The sequence below is a fragment of the Diorhabda carinulata genome, chromosome 7 (genome assembly GCF_026250575.1).
Source record: "Diorhabda carinulata isolate Delta chromosome 7, icDioCari1.1, whole genome shotgun sequence".
Taxonomy (NCBI): domain Eukaryota; kingdom Metazoa; phylum Arthropoda; class Insecta; order Coleoptera; family Chrysomelidae; genus Diorhabda; species Diorhabda carinulata.
The window spans coordinates 13,814,663-13,835,304 of record NC_079466.1 but is presented as its reverse complement, the minus strand read 5'-3'; the positions used below and the strand labels follow the sequence as shown (position 1 = coordinate 13,835,304).

Genomic DNA, 20,642 nt, shown 5'->3' with positions numbered 1-20,642 from the left:
AAAAAATAACCCAAAAAAAATAAGACAACTTTGATTAAATATTACCTGAAGAATATTTAAAATTACGCGCGTAATTTTTGCTTAGAGAAACAGTTGAAAAGGCAAAAACTCTTACGTCGCAGTATATCAATAACTAAGCTCCTGATAAAAATATCTGGCGACAAAGATAGTTGAAGGACGTTGAAGAAAAATAATTTTTTTTCAATTTTGCAACAACTACTAACAACATTGTATTGAAATTTTATACGTTAGGGAAGCTGATACATCCGATGAATTTGTTTTTATGTCTGCCTCTCATAGAGGGCGCTAGTTTACTCGGTACTTTTGATAAAACTCGAAACTGTGGAATATACTGATTTGAAAATTATGAAGCAATAACCGATGCTGGAGGAAACTACTGATAAAGTTATTAATTATCATTATTTAACGTATCATTTAATTATTTTATCAAATACAAACGCACCCATTCATTCTTTATCTATTCAATCTTGTCCCTCTAGAGTATTTCTTTGAAACTAACAACTATCTGAGTGATACGTATAACAACTTGTCAAATTTATTTTTAAATTGAAACTGTTATGGAATTCAATTTGGTCGAAAGATAACAACGACGAAGTTTCAACCGTCACATTGACGCGTCGCGACCCTTGTTGTTTGTTCTCGGCAAAATAAGTTTTCGATTTAGAGTTGAATTGAACTTTGATGTTAGTTTACCTGCACAAGATCGACCTAAAGTAATATATTTAAAGACAAGTAGACCGGATCAAATAAGGAATTGTCCTGCAAATTAGATCTTAACGAAAAAAAGTTTTCCTATTACAATAACTGTTATTTTTTGTTAGTTCTATTAGGTAGTAGGCAGAGAAAAATGTTTGTTTAGCATTATTCTACTAGCTAGACAAGCCATTGAGAGGAAATTAGAAGATACAAATCTAGGACTTACCCTAGACAGTAAACTCTCTGACTGGGGGAAAAGAACTGGTTTGAACACCACTAGAATGAACCTTTTGGAGGTACAGAAACTAACCTTCATATTTGGAGCTATGGTCATGAGAATATTTAGCTTCAAGAAAACCTGAAACCTAGAAACAGGCAAGATCAAAACAGCATACAAGAAATGGCTCCAAACCAGCAAACAAAACTGGTGGGACTCTATAGACCCAAAACCAAACATTCTAGAAATTTGAGCACTTCATTAAGAGTTTTTCAAGCAGAAACATATCGATGGTTAAATTGCGAAAGTTCAAATAAAGATCAAATAAAATAGAAGTCTTTTGCAGTTTAAGACATCCCATATTCTAAACTTTTTGATGTACAAAATAAATTAATTGATGAGGAATTTTTAACTTAAGTATTGTTTATGATAACATTGTGAAACCTTCATATTTTTAGTACATATTTTTATGAAAAACAAAGTTAGAAACGATACTTCTGAAACATCTGTTTTTTGCCGAAGAATTGGAATTTCGAGAATATTCAATTTGATATTTTGATTGCTTGATAGGGTTAATTATTTTGATAATAAAATCGAGTAAACAAAGCCCATCGAAAAGGCAAATCCATTCAGTTTAACATTTTTAAAATCTCACAGCACATGAACCAACCAATTCTTATAAATTTGATTTAGAAAAATTCCCATCCGGAGTGGTAAAAAGAAATATATAAAAATGAATAGGGGGCAGAGATCTGGGGTACAAGAATTGGTTTGAACCCCACGAGAATCAATCTTTTAAAGGTACAAAACCTGACCTGCATATGTGTAACTAGTGCCATTATAACATGCCCAAAAACTGCACCAAAATTAATTCTAAATAATTGGAAAACGTGGTGGAAAAACCTCGCTGAGAATATGCGAAGAAGTTACCAGGTTACCTTCTTCAAAATAAGATTGAATCTGGGATATAAAATACCGAAAATATTTAGCTTCAAGAAAACCTGAAACCTAGAAACAGGCAAGATCAAAACACCATACAAGAAATGGCTCCAAACCCGCAAACAGAACTGGTGGGACTGACTCTATAGACCCAAAACCAAACATTCTAGAAATTTGAGCACTTCATTAAGAGTTTTTCAAGCAGAAACATACCGATGGTTAAATTGCGAAAGTTCGTAGGTAGATTTGTTGGAATTTTATAGGAGGTTTCTTTCTTTATATATTTTTATAATAATTTATTTAAAAAAATTTCACATCAAAAACCCATAAATTACAATACGAATCTTCTTCTTGCGGATAGCTAAGCAGCCTTCAGCTTCAATATCATGAGATCCAAGCTAGTTTGAGAATACTTGGATAAGTTAAATGTGTCAGATAAGCCTCTAATAGATTCTGGGGGACAATGAAGTGGAGGGATATAGCAGATAGACCTTAAACTACCTGAGCCCCATTGTGGAACAAGCTACAAGTAAACATTAGAAAAGAAGGTAGATAGGAAGAAAACCAGTCAATTGGAGAATCTATGAGGTGGGAAAAAAGATACTCCATGGGAGAATTATGGAATTATCAACCTAGATAAGCACAATCAACAAATACTGAGGAGTCTTGTCTCGATGGATAACTGAAGGCACTAGGTTTATCAAGAGTACAACTTGTAGATTTTGTAACGTAGAAGACGATGTCGAAGCTTTTATCACAGTCTTTCGAAATGGAGAGACTCCAGAGTACCACACCTAAGATCAAATAAAATAGAAGTCTTTGGCAGTTTAAGACATCCCATATTCTAAACTTTTTGATGTAAAAAATAAAGTAATTGATGAGGAATTTTTAACTTAAGTATTGTTCATGATAACATTGTGAAACCTTCATTTTTTTAGAACATATTTTTATGAAAAACAAAATTATAAACGATACTTCTAAAACACCTGTTTTCTTCTGAAGAATTGGACAAAATCATTGGAATTTCGAGAATATTCCATTTGATATTTCACGGTTTTGATTGCTTGATAGGGTTAATTATTTTGATAAAAAAATCAAGTAAACAAAGCCCATCCGGAGTGGTAAAAAGAAATAGATAAAAATGAATAGGGGGCAGAGATCTGGGGTACAAGAGTTGGTTTGAACCCCACGAGAATCAATCTTTTGAAGGTACAAAACCGGACCTGCAGATGTGTAACTAGTGCCATTATAACATGCCCAAAAACTGTACTAAAATTGATTCTAAATAATCGGAAATCGTGGTGGAAGAACCTCGGGATTCCAGTCCAGAGCACCACACCCAAGACCAAATCAAATAGAGGACGAAAGATTTTGACAGTTGAAGACATCCCTTATCCTGAAATTTTTGATGTAAAAAATAAAGTAATTGATTAGGAATTTTTAACGCAAGTATTGTTCATGATAACATTGTGGAAATTTATTTTTTTTTAGTACATATTTATATGAAAAACAAAGTTAGAAACGATAAATTCTGGAACACTTAAAATTTCGTTAATATTCAAGTAACCGATTTGATATTTCAAGGCTTCTAAATAAAAAATGATTTGAAATCTGTATATTAATCATTATTAATGAATATGTATATCAAATAATGGCTGTCATTTACTTAGTTGAACCTTAATGGCCCAGGAAAGTTTCTAATTCGCCATATTCTCAAAATTTGTCATCCAATGAGTACCTACTGCTTTCAAACCTCAAAAACCATTTGTGTTATATAGAATTTCCTCAGATAATGTGCAGTAATTTGAAGTTTGAAATCTATAACATTATGACCAAAATAATCTAGGTTGAAATGAACTAAATACAAAACCTCAAACTTGAAAAATTCTTCCTTGTATTTAAATCTGTAAATTCCCTCAAGGAGATCCTCAATTTTTTGAGGATCGACAGTTCGTCTCCAAAGGTATATTAGAAATATCTTATAAACTCTTCGTTTTTGATAGTATATTCTGTTTATTTCAATAGGAAAAAGCTGATTAAAGACGAACCGGAACTGAAATTCCAAGTGTTTGGCTACGTTCCAGCGTAATCTAGAACATTATTCCGTTTATTTGTCACTGTAGATTATAAACTATCTTCATCATAATCTCGAGAATAAAAAATTAAAGCAAAACGATGTGCCTGTTGCCAAGAAAACAAAAAAATCCCTGTTGAATTTAAGGTCGATTCTATTCTGATTTCTAAATCGTGATCGTAATTTTCTATCAGGATGAGATAAAAATGAAAAGTTTCGTGGTTTGAGCTTAATTGGAGAAGTTCGGTGCATTAAATACAGTCCATAGCATAATACGGTGGGTAGATGCCGAGTAAATAGTCTTTATTTCACGAATTTGTTAACTATCTAGTTCTTTAGGATGATTTAAACTCAGAGACTGTCGACCATATCTCAAATTCAGGTACAAAAACATAAAAATCATCTAAAGATCCCTTTAGATACAAATTAGAACTGATAGGTCAAATAATAAGACGGGAGAGACAAAGAAAAACATACTGGTACGCTCACGTGTGAAGAATGGAAGAGAGGGAAACCAATAGAGAAAAGAGAACCCGGGCGATCACCTAAGAGATGGATGGACAGCCGGCAGTCCACCTCCCACACAAGGAACTGATACAGAGGAACCTGCAAAGCTAACTGATCATGAAATCATCAAAATGAATAAGAAGAACAACATTGGAATTGACATGTCCAGTTGTGGAGAAGTAGAAGACGAGGTAAGAGGACAAGTAGCTAGGGATGTCTTCAGAACGTGAATAAACATCTAAGACAACAGGTTTTGGAGAGCACAAAGATGAAAATTATCAAGCGGATCATCTCGGGAAAAACGCTACTAGACCAAGAACGGAGCTAAAACATCAGGGGATCATGTGACGTGGATAACATTTCCGAATGGGTATCACAATTTAGAAAACAATTGAATCAACATGTGAGTCAAATGATAGACGATAGACTCGTGAGAATAACAAGGAATGAATCACCAAAAGAGGTGGTAGAGCCAGTAAGAAAGATTGTTATGAAGATGATAGATTTATTATGGAAAATAGATGAAAAAGAAACGGAGAAATTTCAAAAGAGTCAAAGCATTTGACAAAATAGAAAGAGCTTCTTCAGGAAAACTGATCGCCGTGGCTATAATTCACGACTTGGTTGATTACCCATCTCTTTCATCGGATCTAACAAGGTTGGAATGGTTGAGGAGGTTAAATGGGAAAAAGTCTTGTTTCTCTGTTACGTCAGAAACTTTTCATTGGTAAAATAATGGAAATTTATTAGAATTGCACCTAAAAATTGTGCCGATTTAGAAACATGTATTTCAATTAGCAGCAAATCATTATTATCGAGTAACTAACTTCGCTTCGGTTATCCCTTTCAGCATTTTTTTGTTTCTCTTGTTCACGAAACATACATCATAATCTACCTTAACAGACGTCGCTTTTTCAATTAATTTTGACAAGCTAAATTTATACTGATGAACTGTGTTGATTGAAAAAACGACAGGCGTTCGTTCTGGAACCGTTGCCGAGCTGATGAAACGTAAAAAAAGTCGGAAAAAAAATGAACAAAAAATTGTAAATCACACTTCTGCGAGAAAATGAAACTCTTGGGGTCAACCACGAGCGGAGAAATGGAAAATATAAAGTTATTTAATTATCCAATACTGAAATGATTTTTTTGTAACTTTTAATGAACTATAATAGATTCATATCAACGTCAAACATAAAATACACGATGTTTCATCCAAAAAAATGTAGTAAATTAATTTTTATAACAGCAGTCACTAGTTTGGATACTTTATTATTCTACTGATATGGCCGTTTCAAATTTAAAAGTTGAAATGAATCAGTTCAGAAACCACCGATATTAAAAACAAATGAAAAATAAACAAAATATGGTGGAAAAGATGCATTTCGATGCTATTATTATGTTAAATCGCTAATTGTTTCTTCATAATATACAGGTGATTCAATAAAAACAGAATTGAGTCAAACTATTATTGGGTACAACCTTATTATTATGTATTCAACACCATGTGGATGAATTGACAAGATCTAATCATACTCTTCCTGCTAACAAATCACAATAAAAAAATTTTTCGTATTTCCTTCACTGTTTTCAACAAAACATCAACAAACTTTACCATTTAAGATCCAAACGGAACGAGTAAGACATTTATCTGTAGACATTACGACCGATCCACATTCTACACGAAGCTAAGCAAGCGGGCGAGCGAGAGTGTGGATAGTGCTCTCATCTCCTCTCGTCTTCACTCGTCCTTCACAATCCACAGAATATTTTTCAGTTTTAGGATTGTGGGATTGGTCAAGATACCGTTGCAACTACTGCAAACAAACGATGCAGTCCTTAACAGAGCAAATGCGGTTCGTCAGTTGGTGGATAACATTAAATGCAGGAAAAAAGTTGAAGATCGTAGAGGAATTGGAAGGAAGCAAGCCTCTTGGTTGAAGAGTATTGGATAATGGACTGGGATAAGAGAAGAAGCTAGACAGTTATTTGGACTAGTTCAAGATAGAGAAAGTTTCGCCAAGCTGATCACCAACATCAAAGTCGAGAAGAAAAGTTATGGACTTGGAAGGAAACAAGCCTTTTGGCTGAAGAGTATTGGATAATGGACTGGGATAAGAGAAGAAGCTGGACAGTTATTTGGACTAGCTCAAGATAGAGAAAGTTTCGCCAAGCTGATCACCAACATTAAAGTCGAGAAGAAAAGTTATGGACTTGGAAGGAAACAAGCCTTTTGGTTGAAGAGTATTGGATAATGGACTAGGATAAAAGAAGCTGGACAGTTATTTAGACTAGCTCAAGATAGAGAAAGTTTCGCCAAGCTGATCGCCAACATTAAAGTCGAGAAGAAAAGTTATGGACTTGGAAGGAAACAAGCCTTTTGGTTGAAGAGTATTGGATAATGGACTAGGATAAAAGAAGCTGGACAGTTATTTAGACTAGCTCAAGATAGAGAAAGTTTCGCCAAGCTGATCGCCAACATTAAAGTCGAGAAGAAAAGTTATGGACTTGGAAGGAAACAAGCCTTTTGGTTGAAGAGTATTGGTTAATGGACTGGGATAAGAGAAGAAGTCGGACAGTTATTTAGACTAGCTCAAGATAGAGGAAGTTTCGCCAAGCTGATCGCCAACATCAAAGTCGAGAAGAAAAGTTATGGACTTGGAAGGAAACAAGCCTCTCGGTTAAAGAATATTGGTTAATGGACTGGGATAAGAGAAGAAGCTGAACAGTTATTTAGACTAGCTCAAGATAGGGGAAGTTTCGCCAAATTGATCGCCAACATCAAAGTCAAGAAGAAAAGTGATGGACTTGGAAGGAAACAAGCCTCTCGGTTAAAGAATATTGGTTAATGGACTGGTTGTCGCAGACTTAGACCGTCCCGAACACTCGTAGCGACTCAAGTTGAGACTATATGTTTGATTTAATCTGACAGTCGTAAATGATGGTGCAGAGTTTCGTATACAATGATTTATTGCCACAAACTTAGCGTCGATAATAGCTGAAATTATAGTGAGAATTTCTGTCTACTATGTCTGTAGACAAACCAGGGTAGCCGCGGCCTTCGTTTGTATAGTATACGTTCTGTCTAGCCTTCTCTTTCGAATACGATGTCTATCGAGTCTATCGAGTCTGTAGACAATCAGCTGACCAGTTTAGCTGTGGCCTTCGTTTGTTTTTTCTTGCTATAAATTAGAGCAACGGATTGTTGTGAGCTGTGTTGTGAAACTGCAACTGAAACTTATAATTTATTGAAACAAGTGTGTGGCAATGAATGTTTGTCAAGTTGACGTATTTTTGGGTGGTTTGAACTTTTTTAATATGGCTGAGAAGATGTTGGAGATGAGTCACGTTCAGGTCGCCGTTTCACGTTAAAAAATATCAAAAAAAATCGGTAATTTTGTTAGATCTGACCATCGGCTAAGTATTCGTGCGATTGCTGAATCAATAGGAATTGACAAACAATGTGTACGACAAATTTTACATAAGAATTATAGTATGTGAAAAGTGTGTTCAAAACTAATGCCTCATTAGTGCCCAGTGCTAGAACACCCACCTTACTCGCCGGATCTTGCATCGTGCGACTTCTACCTCTTTCCTAAGGTCAAATCTGCACTAAAAGGAACAAAATTTGAGTTTGTTGAAGACCAACGAAGAAAACTTTCGCTATGAGCGATGTTCCAAAATTACCAGAAAGTACTTACCTCAATAATATGTATGATTTACTCTTAAATTGACAATTAGTGTGTGTATTTGTATTTTTTATGTCGATTACAGCTAAAAAAATTCATATTAGAAGTAGAAGATCAAGTTTCAAAGTTTTTCCGTACAATTTTTTAAAATTTTCTTCTCGTAAAAACCTTTCTCGACTCTCAAAGAATGTTTGCAAAACAGTTAAGCTAAATTGGTACAGCTGCTCTCGAATTTTCCACTTAGAAACACAATTAACGACCCCTTTTCATTTCTTGAATATACAGGGTGTTGCTGCGAAAAATTCGTGAGTAGATGACGTGAAAATAATGCTGCGAGGATATTTATTATATTTTTTCCTTATGTAAGTAACATAATGTTCGATAATAAGCAGCTTAGCTATTTGCAGAAATATTTGATTGTGATTTGATACTTTTGTAAGTATTTTTAATAGATAATAACAATTTATGATATTTTTTTTCAGAATGTCTCTTTATAGCGAACGGTTTTCTTGTCTTGTGCAAAGATCTAAAAATTTACATATCTCTCTCTACAAAGAGTACATTTTTGTTAAAAAATCGATTGAAAAATTCATTTTTGATATCTTTAGATTGTACAGATTGTCCCTGTAAAAGTTACGAATAGTTAACCATTGAGCATGAGCTACCTCTGGCTCATAGCACCCTGTATGTTATAATTTTAGGTTTTTATAGAAAGTTTTTTCCAAATTTTGATCTCATTGATATCTTTTCTTGTATTATATCCATTTATTATTTCCCTTTTGCTATTTTATCTCCAATTCATCTTTTTCATTCATATATTCATCATATTTGTGAATTTTTCCAGCTCATCATCGTTTCCGTTACCAAGACTTGGATACGAGATTATCAAACAAAATAAATGTTATCACGTCAGTTGTCAGAACGAAATAAAGGAATTTTTTTCGTAAGAATTTGTTCGAAACCACTAGAGTCGTCTTGTTTCCAAAATGCGGACATTCCTATTACCAGAATGCCCATCATTCGTCTTAACCTATACACTTAGATGAAAACACACACAGCCACGTATTCAATCAAGAGTTTTATCAGAAAACTGAATTTAGTGCCTTATAAAAAGAGTAAATAATATTTTCATTGATTATAAAACTAAAAAAAATTGATGATGTTATATACTACAGTAGCCCAGAAGGTCCCAATTTTTTTTCCTCATAAACCAATTTTAAAACACTCATTACTAGTTTCTGTGGACTCCTGGGGGAGCGCATAGATCACTTTGATAATCACTGCAGTAGACGACATCACGTCATAACCACCATCTACTAAAACATCTTTAAGATCATCATATAGAAGCTAATTTGATATGATCCACTGCAAAATTTGTCTTCAAGAGTGCAAAAACTTACTGGTGATAAATAATAGCATTGAAAATTATCATAGGATTAACTTGTTGCACCAGTTGTTCCGTGTTGTCTTCAAAATTGATTAGAAGATACGAAAATGAATACTATGGAGTGGCCAATACGTAGTCCGAGTCTCAAGCTCATTGAGATCGATATTGTTTATTATCTCGATAAGCAATTGAGTGATTTTTCACTAAAATTACATCTTATCTTATTCTTGTTATAGCTCCAATGACTCAGATGGTTGTCCTCTTCAGTTTCCCAGTAATAGAAACAGAAAGTCATATCTATTCCTCAACTATGATATAGATCTGATATTTCCGTTGACTTGTTGACTTGTTGGTGTTTAACATCTTTCCTAGATACGTATTTACTGCTAATCGCCATTACATGCCAAATTCAGTCAGACCTAACATGACAGCTATATTGATAGGAGCTATCATATTAGGAAGCTGTGAGGGGGAGAGCAGCACGTGGACTGAACGATAAGAGCCCGAAAAGAGGATTTTTTTTACCAAGACAAAACACCAGCTCATGCTGCTTATTTATCAAGAAGTTTCCAGTCAACTATATTGGTTCTAGTGTTAAGTCTTTCACCCCATTTGCCAGATATTGTTCAATAGAATTTCTGACTCATAAGGTGGAACCAAATTTAAAAAGAACAAGATTTTAATTTGGACTTTTCACTTTTACACAAACCACCAGCTCATTCCACATGTTTTACAAGGACAATTTTGGCCAAATTCAAGTTCGTGGAGGTTGTGAAAGATAAAACGGACGCGTATCGAAGGAAAAGCGCCAGAAGTGTGTTTTAATCATGGATTTTCCACCAAGACAAAGCACCAGCTCATTCCGCAAGACATTTCTAGTCAAATTTATCAGCTCAAGTGCTTGATCATCCGCTTTATTCGTCAGATCTAGCGCTATGCGATTTCTGTTTGTCTCATATGGTGAAAACTAAATTGAAAAGAACAAAATTCAAATTCGTTGAAGCGGTGAAAGATAAAACGGACGCGTATTGAAGGAAAAGCGCCAGAAGTGTGTTTTAATCATGGATTTTTCACCAAGACAAAGCACCAGCTCATTCAGCAAGACATTTCTAGCCAAATTTATCAGCTCAAGTGCTTGATCATCCGCTTTATGCATAAGATCTAGTGCTATGTGATTTTTGTCTGTTTCATGAGGTGAATTCTATACTGGAAAGAAGATTCAGGCTAAAGCGTTGGCTGTTTCAAAAGAAAAATCCGTAAGTTAAACTACATTATATTCATCCTATTGTTAATAAAATAACAATTTTTAGTTTATTATAACAATAACATTTAAAACTGTTCGTATGTAGCAAATACTTTCTATATTTATTTAACAATACGTTCCATTAAATTATATTATTGGAAACAAGATTTGTTTATGCTCGCAGTTTTCAATACATTGTTATTATTTCTGGAATAATGTGGATTAAATCAAATTTATGGTTCGTAATGAAAAAATTAGCTGTACATTAATGCGTGAAACATTTTTTTAACTTCCAAATATTATATTATATAAATCAATATATTTCTCGCTTGAGCTGCCTTTTTTTTATTTTTCCGCTTCGAACAATTGAAATTTACTATGTGAATTAAAGAAATTTTCATATTGGCTCTTATCCCAATAATTTGTTTTTTATACAAGCATGTCAGAAAGTTTTTGAAAATATTGTGAAAGTATATGAAAATTTATGCCGTGATTTATTTTGTCGTAAAAAATCCGAAAATGTATCAATAAAAAAATATAGTTTTCCAAAACGTCCAGTTTTCATGAACCCTAATGATTTTACCTCAAATGACAAGTTTTTTTTTCAGAGAATTGATAATTTGTATAAATTCCCTGTATCCAAAAACCCTTTCTCGTAACATTTCTTTAGAATCAGAAGAAAATAATCTCCATTTTCAAACCAAATTGTTTAATGTTAATTTTACAAATTTTTATATTGGTATTTGTCGCATTAATTTGTTTTTCAAGATTCACCCTGTATAACTCATGTAAATTTACAATTGAAACGATAAAACATAAACAGATAGTCGTATACTTTTTTATTCATTCATCAATATTGCAAAATAATCAATTTGTCATACAGTTCCGAAAATATTGGATTGTTTATACAAGCATGTCAGAAATGTTTGGCTATTTTTGCCAAAAAAAATTAAAATATATAAAAACTTTTGTGGTAAAATGTATTTAAATTTTCATGTTTTCCCCTCAATTTTCCACTTGAAATAAATATTTTCATGAAGAAATTACATTTCTTCTGAATTCTCCGTATCAAAATTTTTTCATGTGAACAAGAATTATTTCAATTTTATTTTGAAAATATTTTGTAAGGAAAGTTCAAATTTGATATTTTATAACTCGCCTTGTATAATCACATCGGAGGTTTTCTATTTTTTTAATAATAGTACCCACATTTTTCTTTCAATCTTCTCATAAAACAAAGTCTTAATTTCAAAATTTTGAATTTTATAAATTTTTATATTGTTATACGTCATAATTATTTATTTTTCAGCTTTCACCCTGTACAATTCATACATATATGTAATTAAAGTAATCCAACATAGACAAACAGTTAAGTACACTTTTTCTTCATTGATTAATGTCAAAAAAATTGACGATATCTCTTGTAGTCTCGGAAATATTGAATTTTTATACGAGAACGTCAAAAAGTTTTCAAAAATTTTTTACATAATTGTAAATATTATGAAGTTATATGAAAATTTGTGTAGTAATATGTATTTTCTCAGAGATTAAGAAAATTTAAGTTGAGTTTTCATAAAGTTTCCTCAATATGGACACTTGAGAGTAACTAAAAAATCGTTTTTTGTAAAGCCTCGTTATTTATTCAAAATATTATTATTGGATTCTTTTTTCAGCAGTTATTTTTCCACTAGACATGGGGCCTAAAGTCTAAAGTGGTATTCTGGATATACCAAACGGTCATTAAATCCATAATTACATATGCAGAGCTTATTTGGTGGTCAAAAACTAAACACACAACAGTTCTGAAAAAATAATCAAAGCCTAATGAGTCTAGGTATTACAGCCGTAAATACGCTTCTAAACCTGCCTCCTCTTCACCTCATAGCCTAGAATAAGGCTCTTAGCGATGCCTACAGGCTAAGTCATAATCAACGACCGCCAATCATGAGTCAACAAAAACTTTCTAAAACTCGAGATGTATCTCTCTGGTACAGACGGTTCGAAACTATCCCAAGGAGCTGAATTAGGTATTTCTGAACCAAAATGTGAACTTTCGATACCTCTAGGAACATCACTTACCATTTTTTCGGAGAAGTTGTTAGTAATAAACAAACGCAAACATCAGATAGCCAAATGGCCTTGAAGGTTCTGCGTGCTATTGAAGGCACTTCAGGTGATAACCAGAAACGACATGGAACTGGTGGTGTCTTCTGAAAGGTCACTATCCCGTCAACTACCACTTTTTGGTGGAGAGTAGCTGTAAAACCAAAACGACCCCCCAAAATAATCTAAAATCCCCAACGTATTCTTAACAAACCAATAATTTCCATAGTAGTTTTATATATTTTCAATGAACTATTGGTTTCTGAGTTTCTTGACGATGAAGCTTCATCGGTGCCCATTTTTCCCTTACAAATGTATTCCAAAAAATATTGTCTAGATGTTATTAAGCTTGAGGGAAGGTTTTTATAAAGCGAACCGCTTCTGTTATTTTTTCTTCACGTCCTATTGTTTTTATATCAGATTTAAAATATTTTTGAGTTCGGAAAACTGATTTATGGTAACTGGAAATTGGGATACTTTAGGCAAGATAACGAATTTACTCAAAAATTTTCATAACATAATTTCCATTCGATAAATTTCAAACCCGTCAAGAAATTTTTTATGTTGAGGTTACTATATGAAAATAGCATCTCAAGCTTATGTTTTTTTGTTTATTATAAGTAACGCTGTCTAATTTTTTTGAAGACGCATTTTTAGTTAGAAAAAAAAACTATTAAAATTTATTGAAGTATGCTAGTATGTTTTATGTAAGAAAAAAACTGATATCATTACTATTATCTTCAGATCTACAACACAGTTTATTTTTTGGGTGCGTTCCATAAGCCCGGTCTGAACCCGAGGGGTAGTTTATCGGTAAAACTTTCCCTCGTGTCCAAAGAGCGGTCCTATGGACATCACATTTTGCGCTTTTTATCGAGTTGAAGAAAAATCTGATGGACCAAGTGTAGGGTAATGTTTTGAGGCCCCAAGACGGTTCTACCAAACTATGAAACACATTTAAATACGATCCCTCGTGCCCTGTAGATGGTTTGATATAAAATACGCCGTGCAGTCCATAGGACCGCTTTGAGCCGTGGGGAAAATTCAGCTGCGGCGGGCCTATGAACCGCGCCGAGGTTAAACGTGTTAAGTATATTGAATACATCTTTTTCGTTACTTGGTCAAAGGCTTTTTCAGAATCTATGGAGCCTAAATGAACGAGCTTATTATTAACTATAACTTTACAGGGGTTTCATGAATAATTTCGGTTTCTAATGTTCACTTTCGTGTGAAGTATAGCCCATGGTATCCAATGGTTTCAACCCATTATTTAACAACCAGTTTTTTTGGAATTAGATACTAAAAATTGTCGTACTGGAAATTCAAAATCTTTTTTGGATTCAAATTTATAACGAAATAAGAAAAAAGAGACATTTTAGAGGAATACTAAATCAGGAGTATCGGGTGGCTACTGATGAGTAGAAAAGGTTATCATTTCAATTGATAGATCTGGTGTTATAATATCCAGGAGCTCAACGCTCATACTTCACACCAAATCATCACAAAAAAACTATAAATACATACTTCAGAATCTAAGAGAAAGCTTCCGCATCCTTTTTTGACTACCAGCAAGTACCTATAAGGAACCCTTGGTAATTTTCTAGCTTTTTTTACATATTTTGGGCTTAGCCGCAGTAATTTAAACTCTTCTCATAATAATATTTTATTGTCACTAGATGGCGTTAATTAGTAGCCATCTTGATGTCGTGATTTTCTATACGTGAAATCAATCGCTGACGAGTGGATTGGACAATCTGTGAATCAAATAATTTTTTGTCGTGTGTCTACAGATCCATTCAGCGCCACAAATAGAAATCTTAGCTAGTTAGATCTGGATATCCAGGTGGCCAAATGAATAAACTAACACTTATGCTGTTGTTCGACAAATGTGAAGGTGTAATTCACTGGCAAGCAAACATTTGGTTATCACCTAGATTAGGTTACACCCCTCCGATTTCGTTAAATAAAATTTTAGTATGTTATAAAGAAAGTTACGCTGAACAACAATATATAGGGCGCGGAAATTATCACTTCAGGTACTTTTTTCCGTTTAAACAATCAAATAATTGTAATGATTTTCCAGTGATTGTAATGTTTAAATTAATCGTTGAAACTTAACCTAACCTAACTTACATACTTCTATACAAAATGAAATCCAATCAAAAGCAGGGGTTGCTGTTATCTTCCATGGTTTTTTCTTGATGAGGTGGTCGACAATAAATGAAATAGATATACAAACTGTATGTAGAATCATCGCTTATTTTATTGTCGACAACCTCATCAAGAAAAAAACATGGAAGAGTTTTCGATAACAGCAGCCCCTGCTTGTGATTGGATTTCATTTTGTAGAGAAGTACGTAGGTTAGGTTAGATTAGGTTAGGTTAGGTTAGGTTAGGTTAGGTTAGGTTAGGTTAGGTTATGTTAGGTTAGGTTAGGTTAGATTAGCAAACTCTGCAGACTTCCCAAAAAAATGGAAAGAAGCGAGACTGGTACTGCTACGTAAAGGACACAAACCATTAGAAAACCCATCATCATTCAGGCCCATCTGTCTTTTCGATGTAGAGGGGAAACTGTACGAGCACCTGATCCTCGAAAGACTTAACCAGGAAATACAGCGTACTGGAGGTTTGTCAAAATGGCAGTATGGATTCACGAAAGGTAGACAGACTCTCGACGCCATAAGGGAAGTTTGCAGGATAGCCGAGGAAGCAGAAACCTTTTCCTTTGCCCATCGCCGTCTGTGTGCATGCATAACCATAGACGTGAGAAACGCGTTCAATAGTGCATCGTGGCAACACATACTTGACGAGCTTAGACTAAAAGGAATTAATGAAAGCCTGATAAGCATCATTGCATCCTACCTGTCAAATAGAAGGATAATTGCAGAGACAGAAAACGACTCCAGGGTCTTCAGCGTCAATAGTGGAGTTCCACAGGGATCAGTACTGGGCCCGACTCTGTGGAACATATTGTACGATGGGCTCTTCAGAATAGAGATGCCACAAGGAGTTACGCTTGTTGGTTTTGCAGACGACGTCGCCTTAGTAGTAACAGCTGCCAGTGAAAAACTTCTGATGAACCTGGCTGACACAGCACTGGAACTCGTAGGAAACTGGCTTGAAAGTAAACGCCTAGAACTAGCGCCGGAAAAAACTGAGGCTGTCCTGTTGACACACAAAAGGAAGATTGGCCAAATATGCTTTAACGTACAAGGCACGATCGTTATGCCTACTAAAGCAGTAAAGTACCTAGGTGTTTGGCTAGATACGAAACTTAGCTTCAAACAACACATTGAGAAGACAATAGAAAAAGCAGAGAAAACTCTTTCAGCTTTGGCGAACATAATGCCAAACATCGGGGGTCCCAGAGCGTCTAAGAGGAAAATCCTTTCGAGTGTGGTTCACAGCCAGATCCTGTATGGTGCACCAGTATGGCATACCGTCTCCGAAAGAAAAACTTTCATCGCAAAGCTGACCCGGCTGCAGAGAAAGATGGCTATTCGCATATGCAGTGCCTACCGGACTGTTTCTGCCGAAGGAGTAGGGGTAATAGCAGGACTGCCTCCAATAGAGCTACAAGCGAAAGAGAGAAAAGAGAGGTACGACGGAGTTTCGAAGCTTGACGCAAGAGTAAATCTCATCCAAAGGTGGCAAGCGAAATGGGACAGCGGAACGTACGGCCGATGGACCCACCGACTTATTCCTGTAATCGAAGTCTGGGTGAACAGGAAATATGGGGAAGTTGATTATTTCCTAACCCAAGCACTCTCGGGCCATGGATGCTTCTGTAAGTACCTATACACCAAGCGAAGGTCAAACACTCCCAAATGCAACTATTGTGGCGAGGAGGACGACGCCGAACATACGCTTTTCCTCTGCTCTAGATGGGAAGAAGTAAGGAACTTGTATACCCAGAAATGTGGAAGAATTTTCAACATCGGCACCATGATGGAATGTTTGTTAGAGTCAGAAGAGTCCTGGAAGTACACCTATGAAGCGATACGTGCTATAATAGAGACCAAAGAAAGAGAAAGTAGAAATTAGACCACAGTGAAAGACAGCCTTTGCAATGAAGCAATGCGAGAGTGGATACCATTGCAAAGAGCGAGAGCACAGGGGGGGTTTTAGTCAGTAAGAGTCTGACACTACCCGAAAGTATGAAACCGAGAGGACGGAGGGACTGTCGGGTGTCCATGAGGATTTCCCCCCCTACAGGAAAAAAAAAAAAAAAAAAAAAAAGGTTAGGTTAGATTAGGTTAGGTTAGGTTAGGTTAGGTTAGGTTAGGTTAGGTTAGGTTAGGTTAGGTTAGGTTAGGTTAGGTTAGGTTAGGTTAGGTTAGGTTTCAACGACTAATTTAAAATTACAATCACTGGAAAATCATTACAATTAGTTGATTCTTTAAACGGAAAAAAGTACCTGAAGGGATGAGTTCCGCGCCCTATATATACATATTCTTGAACTGCATAATTTTCTTTATAACATATTAAAATTTTAACGAAATCGGAGGGGTGTAACCTAACCTAACCAAACATTTTAAAATAATGAAAAAAATTCAACATAATTCACTTTATTAGCCTAATAGACGTTTGAAGAAAACTTTACATATTTCTTGAGATATCTTGGGATAGAAATAAGATATCTACATGTCGTTTTCGTTATTTCAATGTAAATTTAGTTCAATGTTGAAAAACCTACTCAAAAGTCTATGCTTGTAATTGCACTTCTGGGCAAAAGCTCTTTCAAACAAACCTGCCAAACAGAACTGGACTGAACTGAACTGAATTTTTTCATAACGTTTTCCGCTTAGGTAAATTTTATATTATGAAAATAATTTCCAGTGGTTTCTCTTGGCCACTGTTCTCATAATTTTTGTCCCCTTGAGCTGTGAGGAAACCCTTTCTAGAACTATGGACGACAGTCATTCTTATTTTGTTTCTAAACCAAGGTCCAATTTTTATCTTAGACCTTAAAATTCATTTATAACATAACATAGAATATTCACCGTTTTAATTTTTTTTAACATCTTCACGAATCTTTCTAGTGAACGTTTCAATCGATGTTGATAATGTGGAATCGTTTTGAAAAATGTCGATTTCGTTAAACTTTTCTTGGAGCATAATTTTGTATCTCTAAAACCATTGATAAAATAGGAAAAATGATTTTTAATTGTGTGGAAGTTTCATCATTTTTTGATAGCCTCTAAATAAAAAAGAGCACGCCAATGATTCCTTCTTTTTAAAGATTATCATAGTGGGATTTTATCCTGGTACATATCTCAAATAGAGTATGAAATATGCTACATTAAACAGTTGGATACTGAAATAGTTTCAAGTAGTTCCAACAAAAGTCAGAAAACGCAAACGGAGAAACATAAAAGAATGATTCATGAGTTCGTTTGAAACCACGAGCAACATTTATCTTGTTTATATATAACTGCAACAGTAAAAGTATGAGAAAATAATGATTATTGGTAAACAAAATACCAATTTAACTTACAACTACTGCGTTTTTTAGCTCTTGATCTTAAATCATAAATATTCGACTAGACAACAACAAAATCTACATGCTAGGACCAGCCTGTTCCAAATAAAAAATCAGTTCTGCCAACCTTACTACAAGCTCCAATCAATATCTCTATGCTTTTAAGCCGGTACTACACGACGTGTACTGTCGTTCGCGTTCTAACGTACGGCTGAAAATTGGAAGAAAGGCTGTGCTGCAATTAAGCCGGTAAAACACGGTGTGTCCAATGCTTCTAACGTTGAATGCTGGTCTAATTGGACGCTTCGTAGTGATCATGTCGTTCCACGAAGTTTTTGATTCCAAAGTTGGCCAGGGAAAGTTTTTTTATCAGCGTTTTGTCAAAGGACTACGCAACGTTGAAACGAAGTTTAAACCAACACTTGTTGCACAATTAGACACACTTCTTGTCCTTTTGCTTGTGTTTAATTTTCTTCTACGGATGCATCATATTATGGTGCGAACTATTCTGTCCAAGAAGATCACGGAACAGCAAATTTATGTATGCTAGCACCGAACGGAAAGCTATTGCCGTAAATAGTACAATTAATTATATGTAAGACACTGATTTTGTTTTATATAGTTTGTAATTGATTTGTGGTTATCGTAGATTTGGTGGTATGGTTTGGGAGAGTACTGGAATCATTTTAAATGATGGAATGGATGATTTTTCTTCCGACAATATCATCAACGCGTATAATTTACCACCGTCACCAGCCAATTACATTGAACCAAGAAAACAGCCGTTGTCTTCGATGTCACCTAGTATAGAAGTTGATGCAAATGGTGATGTTGTTATGGCAGTTGGGGGAGCTGGGGGATCCAAAATAATCACCAGTATAGCTCAGGTATAAATGTAATGAAACAAATCAGAAATTTTTTAATTTATATCACTAATCCGGCAAACATTGATGCATCGAACTGTACTCTAAACTTGTTAATTTCATAGAAATTCGGTTCATTTACAAAAATTTCATAGTAAATTTTGAAAAAAATTGTCAAAAGAATTGAATAGATTGATCACTCATAGTTTCCGAAAGTTATTTGGTCTGAATTATCGAACAAAACTAGGAAAACCATAGAACTACTATTTTTTGAAATAATCTAAGCAATTTTCAAAATTGGTCACGAAATTTTTTTGATTTAATTTGTTTAAACACACAAGGATTTATTTTGAAAAAGATTGGGATACATTTTCATCATAAAATTTGTGAAACCTTTAAACTATAACATAAAACTGAGGGTTCTTGAAATTCGGTTTATATACAAAAATTTCATAGTAAATTTTGAAAATACAGTCAAACGAATTGAATATATTGATGAGTCATAGTTTCCAGAACTTATTTGGTCTAAATTATCGAACAGAAGCTGGAAAACCATAGAACTACTATTTTTTGAAACACTAAACAATTTTCAAAATTGGTCACGAAATTTTTTAATTTTTTTCAAAATAATATGTCTAAACACACATGGAATTATTTTAAAAAATATTGGGACGTATTTACATAATAAAATTTGTTAAACCATCGAACTACACCACAAACTTGAGGACTCTTGAAATTCGGTTCATTTTCAACAATTTTATAGTAAATTTTGAAAAAATTATCAAAGGAATTGAATATATTGATGAGTCATAGATTCCAGAACTTATTTGGTCTAAATTATCGAACAGAAGCTGGAAAACCATAGAACTACTATTTTTTGAAACAATCTAAACAATTTTCAAAATTGTTCACGAATTTTTTTTATTTTTTTCAAAATAATATGTCTAAACACACATGGAATTATTTTGAAAAAAATTGGGACATATTTACATAATAAAATTTGTAAAACCATCGAACTATACCACAAACTTGAGGACTCTTGAAATTTGGTTTATTTTCAACAATTTTATTATTTTATTATTATTATTATTTTTAATTTTGAAAAAATTATCAAAGGATATGAATATATTGATGAGTCATAGCTTCCAAAACTTATTTAATCTAAATTATCGAACAGAATATCGAAAACCATAGAACTACTATTTTTTGGAACAATTTAAACAATGATCAATATTCAGCCAACGTTGGGAGCTAAATGTTGGCGCACACGTTTGACACGTCGTGTAGTTAATGTTAGAACGCGAATGTTGGACGGATCGTGTAGTACCGGCTCTACACTATTGCGCCAACATTCACATCACAACGAACGGCTTAACATTAGATGAAGGCTGAAACTTTAACTTACATAAAGAAAACAAAAC

At 34.2% G+C, this 20,642-nt stretch overlaps 2 protein-coding genes across 2 annotated transcripts in view; one reads left to right on the top strand and one right to left on the bottom strand.

Moving 5' to 3' along the window:
- LOC130896823 (scoloptoxin SSD14) overlaps window positions 1–17,115 on the top strand; it is a 92,403-nt gene extending 75,288 nt beyond the window's left edge. The window contains exon 11 of the mRNA XM_057805157.1: window positions 17,092–17,115. The gene's annotated coding sequence lies outside the window, so the exon portion shown is untranslated. The remainder of the gene's footprint in view (window positions 1–17,091) is intronic.
- LOC130896821 (uncharacterized) overlaps window positions 1–20,642 on the bottom strand; it is a 193,308-nt gene that overhangs the window by 153,900 nt on the left and 18,766 nt on the right. The window lies entirely within an intron of this gene.